Raw genomic sequence first — 10,612 nt, 5'->3', positions numbered from 1 at the left:
AGATAAAACAGTATAGTACATTACATGTGTGTGCTAGATAAAACAGTATAGTACATTACATGTGTGCTAGATAAATCAGTATAGTACATTACAAGATAGTACGCTAGATAAAACAGTTTAGTACATTACATGTGTGCTAGATAAAACAGTTTAGTACATTACATGTGTGCTAGATAAAACAGTTTAGTACATTACATGTGTGCTAGATAAAACAGTATAGTACATTACATGTGTACGCTAGATAAAACAGTTTAGTATATTACATGTGTACGCTAGATAAAACAGTTTAGTATATTACATGTGTACGCTAGATAAAACAGTATAGTACATTACATATGTACGCTAGATAAATCAGTATAGTACATTACATGTGTGCTAGATAAAACAGTATAGTACATTACATGTGTGCTACATAAAACAATTTAGTATATTACATGTGTACGGTAGATAAAGCAGTATAGTACATTACATGTGTTCGCTAGATAAAGCAGTATAGTACATTACATGTGTTCGCTAGTTAAAACAGTTTAGTACATTACAAGGTAGTGCGCTAGATAAAACAGTTTAGTACATTACATGTGTGCTAGATAAAACAGTATAGTACATTACATGTGTACGCTAGATAAAACAGTATAGTACATTACATGTGTGTGCTAGATAAAACAGTATAGTACATTACATGTGTGCTAGATAAATCAGTATAGTACATTACAAGATAGTACGCTAGATAAAACAGTTTAGTACATTACATGTGTGCTAGATAAAACAGTTTAGTACATTACATGTGTGCTAGATAAAACAGTTTAGTACATTACATGTGTGCTAGATAAATCAGTATAGTACATTACAAGATAGTACGCTAGATAAAACAGTATAGTACATTACATGTGTACGCTAGATCAAGCAGTATAGTACATTACAAGATAGTACGCTAGATAAAACAGTATAATACATTACATGTGTTCGCTAGATAAAGCAGTATAGTACATTACATGTGTTCGCTAGGTAAAACAGTATAGTACATTACATGTGTACGCTAGATAAAGCAGTATAGTACATTACATGTGTTCGCTAGTTAAAACAGTATAGTACATTACATGTGTACGCTAGATAAAACAGTTTAGTACATTACATGTGTGTGCTAGATAAAGCAGTATAGTACATTACAAGATAGTACGCTAGATAAATCAGTTTAGTACATCACATGTGTACGCTAGATAAAACAGTATAATACATTACATGTGTTCGCTAGATAAAGCAGTATAGTACATTACATGTGTTCGCTAGTTAAAACAGTTTAGTACATTACAAGGTAGTGCGCTAGATAAAACAGTATAGTACATTACATGTGTACGCTAGATCAAGCAGTTTAGTACATTACATGTGTACGCTAGATAAAACAGTATAGTATATTACATGTGTACGCTAGGTAAAAGAGTATAGTACATTACATGTGTACGCTAGATAAAACAGTATAGTACATTACATGTGTACGCTAGATAAAGCAGTATAGTACATTACATGTGTGTGCTAGATAAAACAGTATAATACATTACATGTGTACGCTAGATAAAACAGTATAGTATATTACATGTGTACGCTAGGTAAAACAGTATAGTACATTACATGTGTACGCTAGATAAAACAGTATAGTACATTACATGTGTACGCTAGATAAAGCAGTATAGTACATTACATGTGTACGCTAGATAAAACAGTATAGTACATTACATGTGTACGCTAGATAAAACAGTATAGTATATTACATGTGTACGCTAGGTAAAACAGTATAGTACATTACATGTGTACGCTAGGTAAAACAGTATAGTACATTACATGTGTACGCTAGATAAAACAGTATAGTACATTACATGTGTACGCTAGATAAAGCAGTATAATACATTACATGTGTACGTTAGATAAAACAGTATAGTACATTACATGTGTACGCTAGATAAAACAGTATAATACATTACATGTGTGCTAGATAAAGCAGTTTAGTACATTACATGTGTACGCTAGATAAAACAGTTTAGTACATTACATATGTACGCTAGATAAAACAGTATAATACATTACATGTGTGCTAGATAAAACAGTATAGTACATTACATGTGTACGCTAGATAAAACAGTATAGTACATTACATGTGTGTGCTAGATAAAACAGTATAATACATTACATGTGTGCTAGATAAAACAGTATAGTACATTACATGTGTACGCTAGATAAAGCAGTATAGTACATTACATGTGTTCGCTAGATAAAGCAGTATAGTACATTACATGTGTTCGCTAGATAAAACAGTTTAGTACATTACAAGGTAGTGTGCTAGATAAAACAGTATAGTACATTACATGTGTGTTAGATAAAACAGTATAGTACATTACATGTGTTCGCTAGATAAAGCAGTTTAGTACATTACATGTGTACGCTAGATAAAACAGTATAATACATTACATGTGTACGCTAGATAAAACAGTATAGTACATTACATGTGTGTGCTAGATAAAACAGTATAATACATTACATGTGTACGCTAGATAAAACAGTTTAGTACATTACATGTGTGCTAGATAAAACAGTATAGTACATTACATGTGTACGCTAGATAAAACAGTATAGTACATTACATGTGTGTGCTAGATAAAACAGTATAATACATTACATGTGTGCTAGATAAAACAGTATAGTACATTACATGTGTTCGCTAGATAAAACAGTATAGTACATTACATGTGTACGCTAGATAAAGCAGTATAGGACATTACATGTGTACGCTAGGCAAAACAGTATAATACATTACATGTGTACGCTAGATAAAGCAGTATAGTACATTACATGTGTACGCTAGATAAAACAGTATAGTACATTACATGTGTACGCTAGATAAAACAGTATAGTACATTACATGTGTACGCTAGATAAAACAGTATAGTACATTACATGTGTACGCTAGATAAAACAGTATAGTACATTACATGTGTACGCTAGATAAAACAGTATAGTACATTACATGTGTACGCTAGATAAAGCAGTTTAATACATTACATGTGTACGCTAGATAAAGCAGTATAGTACATTACATGTGTTCGCTAGATAAAACAGTATAGTACATTACATGTGTACGCTAGATAAAACAGTATAATACATTACATGTGTACGCTAGATAAAGCAGTATAGTACATTACATGTGTACGCTAGATAAAACAGTATAGTACATTACATGTGTTCGCTAGATAAAACAGTATAGTACATTACATGTGTACCCTAGATAAAACAGTATAGTACATTACATGTGTACGCTAGATAAAACAGTATAGTACATTACATGTGTACGCTAGATAAAACAGTATAATACATTACATGTGTACCCTAGATAAAACAGTATAGTACATTACATGTGTACACTAGATAAAGCAGTTTAGTACATTACATGTGTACGCTAGATAAAGCAGTATAGTACATGACATGTGTACGCTAGATAAAGCAGTATAGTACATTACATGTGTACGCTAGATAAAACAGTATAGTACATTACATATGTACGCTAGATAAAGCAGTATAGTACATTACATGTGTTCGCTAGATAAAACAGTATAGTACATTACATGTGTACGCTATATAAAACAGTATAGTACATTACATGTGTGTGCTAGATAAAACAGTATAATACATTACATGTGTACGCTAGATAAAACAGTATAGTACATTACATGTGTTCGCTAGATAAAACAGTATAGTACATTACATGTGTACGCTAGATAAAACAGTATAATACATTACATGTTTACGCTAGATAAAGCAGTATAGTACATTACAAGATAGTGAGCTAGATAAAACAGTATAGTACATTACAAGATAGTACGCTAGATAAAACAGTATAGTATATTACATGTTGGTGCTAGATAAAGCAATATAGTACAAGTTATGAATTAATGATTGATAGCATTTATATCATACATTGTACTAATTATAAAAATAGCTGTTAATCTCATGTTAATTCAAATATGCAACTATTCATATGATGTTATAACAGACAGGATATAAAAAACTAGTTTTAGATTAGTGACATTTTCATTGGTGGTAACTGTGAAGGCCATATGGATATATTAGTTGTATCAAACCGTTCATTTTTTACTTAAATTCATTAGGTTCGTCTTCAGCTTTTGAATTATTTTTGCAGGAAAGTCTTGACGATGAGATGCCGACTCTGTGATAAACAAAACATGTTTAGCCAGCTGGTCAGTGAAGCAGTTTAGTTGAAGCCATCTTCGCACTGGCAATGTGCCGCTCCCCGCACCTATTTGTGTCCTTCCGTCGACCTTGATAAATAAAAAAAGTTATAAGCCATGTCGTATGTGTATAATGCCTTTTTGTTTAACAGTAATGTAAAAATGTCTTTTATTGCTATACACCAGTAGACAAGGTAAACATGTAAAGTCTCGAAGCGAAAATATATTTATAATATGTTATTTTTTTCATATATTACACGAAGACATCATATTTTGTCCGTATACTTAATGTGTGTAAATATCCATGTTATTTTCCTAAAAAAATAGCAGATAAATAAATAAAAAAAAACCTTGGTTTTAGCATTAAATTGTACAACAGTCCTTCAATATACCAAAAACAGGTGAAAATAAGATGTTGTGACAAGAGGCAGGCATATTTATACATACTTACTCATGCATGCAGATTTATCTATTGCTGAGAGCGTCGGTCGGGATAATAAAAGTATAAGGATTTCATGTTCTATACAATAGGCAGGAAGTTGCTGATCATACTGGCAATTTACCAAGTAATTTGAAACCATGAGATCTACATATATCATTGGGTCAATTTCGCATTTTTACCAGTATTAATTAGGTGACTTCTTTTGGAGATGGAGTCCTAAAAGATACTAAGGTTTGCTCCAGAGATTAAAAACTTTGTAACATACATATATTGATACTACTTTATTTATTAAAACAATATTAGTGTTAGGATAGCTTTCTAATATACACGGATGGCATTTATCACAGGTGTAAATTTTCTGGTGTTGATTTCAGAATTCAGAAAAAGACCGTGTGAAAATGAGAAATATCTCAGACATCCTCAGATAAAATGACTTCAATAAATCTTTATATTAGCATAAGTAGTGACAATATGTATGAATCATTATGTATTCACATGTTGTGGTATTTTTGGGGTATCTCTATATTTGTCGTTGGCTTCCCCAAAATTTAAACTGACCGTATTAGGCATTGGCTACGTGGCATATAGATATTTACTGAGGATTATTTTCTTTAGATACAAATGTGTATATATATACACTGTATATAGATATGCTTGACTGATGTATAAGATAATAACACAAATCTTGAACTTTTGTTCAATACCCCGGATATGCACTTACATGGGTCATGTTCATAAAGTAACACGTTTCACCATTATCATCTCGTGAATTAGTCTCTGGATACATTGTTGGTTCTATGGGCCGTTTTTACATTGACCTGTGGAGGTAATTAACGAGGGCTTTCTAATTTGCGCATAATATGAAAGAGAAAATAGGGATGTGGGTTGATATTGAAAATTCGTAGAGAAATGGCATATTGTTAGTACGCTGCTTTAAACCAGACACAAGACCATTAAAAATGGCCGTTATGGCTGTTGTCATTTTCTCATAGGAAATGATTGGTAGAGTATGCGTTGTGAAGATTGACACCTTGTTCTTATAGATTGTCTGTCGCTGTTAATTGATACCGTCACTAAATAATTGTTATAGTTCATTGCAAACTTCATGGTGATTTTATTTCATTCTAAAGTGATGGAGATTGGTGTCGATTTCGAATATATCAACATTGATATGATGTACGGCCATAGACCCAAGTAAACACTGTAACAGAGTCTTCCTTGCATCCAGTGGTGTGTTTGTAACTAAATCTGCATATTGTTTATACTTCAAAGATTTAACTGATATCGGGACATATCAAAACGCATGTCTAGATTTACGAGAATGAGCAACAACGTTCTCAAGTTGTGTTACAGAGCAGGTAAATTTTTATCTTAAAATGATATAAGTTTTTATCTTAACCAACAGATGAGACATTCTGTGTACGTTGAGAGTTTTTATATATCCTACATGTAAAAGTGACACTTTAATCCAGTTGAATATCTATGTGCCGAATTATTTTACAGTGTGATCCTGTATGACCTTGCCACTAAAACACACTATTACACTTGCATATCTTGACCTCTGTAACCTATGAGAAGAGGGTTGTAAAACACACTATTACGCATGCCTCTCTGTAACCTATGCGATGTTGAAATATTATATTTAAGTGTTTGTTCAACTTCCGTTACAGGAAACATAATACGTAGAATTAATCCCTCTAAAATAATAATAAACACATTTAAACCCGTACTAAGTGTTCTGGAACGATATGCCTTGATGATTCATTGATGGGAAAATGACAATGAAACCATCCAGCATACTGGCAATTTTTAAGTAGCAAAACCGTCAGGATACTGTACTGGAATTCCCAATGAAATCGTGATGTTGTTCATAAAATCTGGGTCAGACTTTATCAACCTACATCCATTGCACTTCCAAATTTGTCCATTAGGTCATTGTAAATATTTACCTGTTAGTAAGTTTATATAAATGGGTTGAACTGCTTCTTTTTATGCGAGCCTGTTCCTAGTAAGAGTCAGCAGTTTGCTTGCTGCTATCGCAAAACACACTTAACTGAGGTAAATGTTCAACACAGATTTGAAATGGTCATTTATTCAATGAAATGATAATTAAAAAAAAAAAAAAAACAACAAAAAAAAAACAAAAAAACCTACCATTTTTAGGTGAAATTGAAATGTTATCAATAACTACAAAGCAACAAAGATAAGGCACTTATTGACATAACCGTGGTTTAAAACAAAACAAAACTCTGAAAGAGCTGTACAACCTTCTGACATTCACAATCTAATAATTGACAACCGTACATCTGTTTGGTATATGCGTAGCGTAGGCGTATTGCAATCAACCGTGGGTCTCCGACGATGATGGGGATCACTTGTGTGAGTTATCATCAGTTAATTCAAATTTCCATGAAATGTGCATTGTCCCTTATTGGTTGCAGCCAATAATCATGACGAGTAAAGAGAACAGAATGATACACGGGGGATCAGGTGTTTGATCTCGTTGTTAGATAATGAAATAGCAAATTGCACAATTACACGGAAGATTTTAAAATACAATTATAATTTCCTACATAGCATCACAATATTAATCAATATTAAGGGTAAATCTTACATAAATCGATTCATTACTAAATTAAATCATGTAGATAAATGAATCATCCATTTGGTATAATACCTTTGCCACGGTTAATTTTAAACGTTACTAAAATGTTAATAGATAATTAAAAACGACACGTTGGTGTGTTTTTTCGACCTTACTGGAGGTTGGTGTCAATTTCTAGTGAAAGAAATGATGATGTCGCGTCAGGCCATCGTAAGAGTGTAGGAGGTAATTAGCGTTGCGGCGTCACTGAATGGAACATGATCCATGCGGTGCTTGCTTAAAAACTGGGGATTTTCACAAATCATCCACTTGCAGCCGTATTCGCTACACGGACTACTGGGTGTGGGTTGTGAAAGGTAGATCTTTTGAATCATAATGACAGCTCAGTTACATCAGCTTATATATACAATTTGTTAAGATCAATTATTGTTCCTTCGATAAAAACGAGTACATTGTACATTGCATACATGGTACTTGGCCTTTTTCAATAACAAGGAAACTAGCTTAAAGTCAAGTTTGATTTTGATTTTCGATAGATAAGCGTACTTCTACACTTCAGAACTACTAAATATAATTTCTACTTTTTATGAAATATTTAAAATATGTTGCATACTATTTTGTACAAATTGAGAAAGAGAAATAAATTAATCAAAAACAATTCTGCATGGTAGACGTCTCAATTATGTTTCATGTATGTCATTTGTTTGTTTTCTTCAGGTTTACATATCAAAATATGGGCTATGTTGATTTGTTTACGTAGTACACCTTACTTTTGCGACATAACAAACGCTTTGTCATCTACCTTGTGCTGGTGGCAGACGCTTTAATTGAATTTCTGCACGCGTGGACTGTTAATAGCATGTAAAGGCCTAAAGGTCATCTTAACAAATGTGTGTTTTTTTCATAAAAAGATACAAAACATGTATGATTACCCCTCACAATAATCTCCCATTAACATCAACTATCCTTTAGATTGTGCTTAGTTCATATGGCAGATTTAAACCACATTTAAATACCACGGGTATGCCCTATGTGTATCCTGTGACATATAACACTGAACTCCAGTAAGAAGTTCCTTTATAAAGGGCCATTTTGCCTCGCATATAAATGAATCATTATCACTGAAACTGAATTGAAAATTAGACGTAGGTGAAATTTAACACACGAGGTTTCGATTTAGTTGAACAGTTGGTCAGTTAGCATACACAATTATACGCATCTAACTCTAAAATATTGACTTCTAAAGACAAGAGACATTTTTACATAAAACGTCTTAATACAGATTGCATTTGTTTTAACACAACAGTATTTAGGACTATATGATTGTAAATATATTACACGGACACTAATCATTACTTATGTTTTTTGCCTCTATTATCAGTATTGTCTCAAATAAGAGAACCAAATGCTTTCCAACAACGGAAGAACATAATACATGTAGAACGCGTTTAGCATAGACTACAATGTATCATTTCATTATTGGAACGTCACTGGTTTACCGCAAACCGACATCGGGAATGTATAGAAAACTTATAATTATTCAATTAGAATGGTAATTGCTACAGACCAACAAATATGTCACAAACGTTGATATAATAGAGATGGTTGCTTTTTTCGAGTCAGTCATCCACTATAGTAACTAAACCGATTCATTTGTACGTTTTATATGTAAACACAAGAGGCCAATGGTCTCGTAGGTCTCCGGCAGTTTGCTTCCTATCATTGCAGCAGACCAATCACTTGACATTTGCTATTTTGATTATAATGCCAGTATATATATCACATACAATATCTGGTCAAATGTTTTAGTTCATCAAGTTAAGTTTCAACCTCACAGCTCTTACTCAACAACTCCCCAATTCTTACTTAACAAGTCCACAGTAAACTATTATAGAGAGGCAAACACCCCCAGAGCTTACACTGTATCTACATTAAAAAGACAATGTAGAGATGTATACCGGTAACTCAATGATACGGAGCATGTTAAAAGGAGTTATAATTGCAACGGTCTATATAGCTAGTTTGAAATGTTCATGGAGTGGTGGTGCTCAGTTCATCAGTCAACCATCAATAGCAAAACAACATCCATGACAGTAAGATGGCAGTAAGATCATAAGGGAATGGACGCTGGAAGCAGGAAAAGACTATATGCAATTTACAATGGTTTTTAGTGCGTGATATCGTTGACAATGAACATCTGCATACTACTGACAAAATGAGATAATGACAAACAAAGGACTTTAGCACTTACTACTGAAGTTTTTGGGAAAAAAAATATATATTCCCAATAATCAGTTGAGTACAGATCTCAATTTAAACCCATGACAGTGTCATCAATATGATTTCCGCCGCACCTTTTCATATCATATTCTGAGATAGAATCCTGGTTTTGTCACTATTCCAACTGGATGTATTTGATAGGCGTATCAAGTTATCTGATAATCTTTTCCATTGCGTCGTCTCTTGATTCAGGCATACCTCAATACTCTCTGACTCTCACACCATGTCTGGTGTAGGCCTACATTGTGTCAGCGTCAGAGGAAACTTTGGCAAGTTCATTAGAAACAATTGCATTCGCCTAACGGCAGAGGTCAAAGCAGAGATCATCGATTGGCTTATGTATCTCACAAATATTTTTAAACAATCCTTTTGCCGTGTCTAATATGGTACGGACAGGCGATATTCACTGTATTGGACCGGAACGTAGTATTTATGTTGTCTAGACTTCGTCAAGTACGAGTGACACATCCGATACCGCTGAACTGGAATTACGTATCCGATATATAAATGTTTAATTGGTCGATATCTACTACTAACGTTACCCAACAAGCAGACAGCGGACACAAGCTGTCTGTTGTGACGAAACCACTGTTTCATGTTCGTTGACGATACGTATTGACATGTTTGTTGTGACGAACTGACTGGTTTGGCGCATACGGAAGTAAGGATAATGTAGAGAAATATATTATTTACATATATTTACATTTGTACAAAACATGAATCCAGTGTACGCACTCCGTTTACATACCTCATATGTACGCGGCACTGACATAACTAATCATGGGTGTTTTTGGGGGTAAATAAGAATCTCATTTATCAAAAAGATTAAAAGTAGGTGTCATGTCACCACCGATTTGATTGTTTTTTCACCAAAATCTTAGCGATACCAAACGGTGTCGGAAAATTCCAAAAAACCAAACCCACTAACAAAAAACCAATAAGTAAAATTCTATAGGATTACATTTTAGAGATTTGGTTTCTACATAACTTTATGATTTGTGGCTACTTAACAAAACCGATTTGTATTTAGCTCTAATGCAGGCGTCAAAC

Source organism: Pecten maximus, chromosome 7 (genome assembly GCF_902652985.1).
Source record: "Pecten maximus chromosome 7, xPecMax1.1, whole genome shotgun sequence".
Taxonomy (NCBI): Eukaryota; Metazoa; Mollusca; class Bivalvia; order Pectinida; family Pectinidae; genus Pecten; species Pecten maximus.
Note: the sequence above shows the minus strand (reverse complement) of the source record.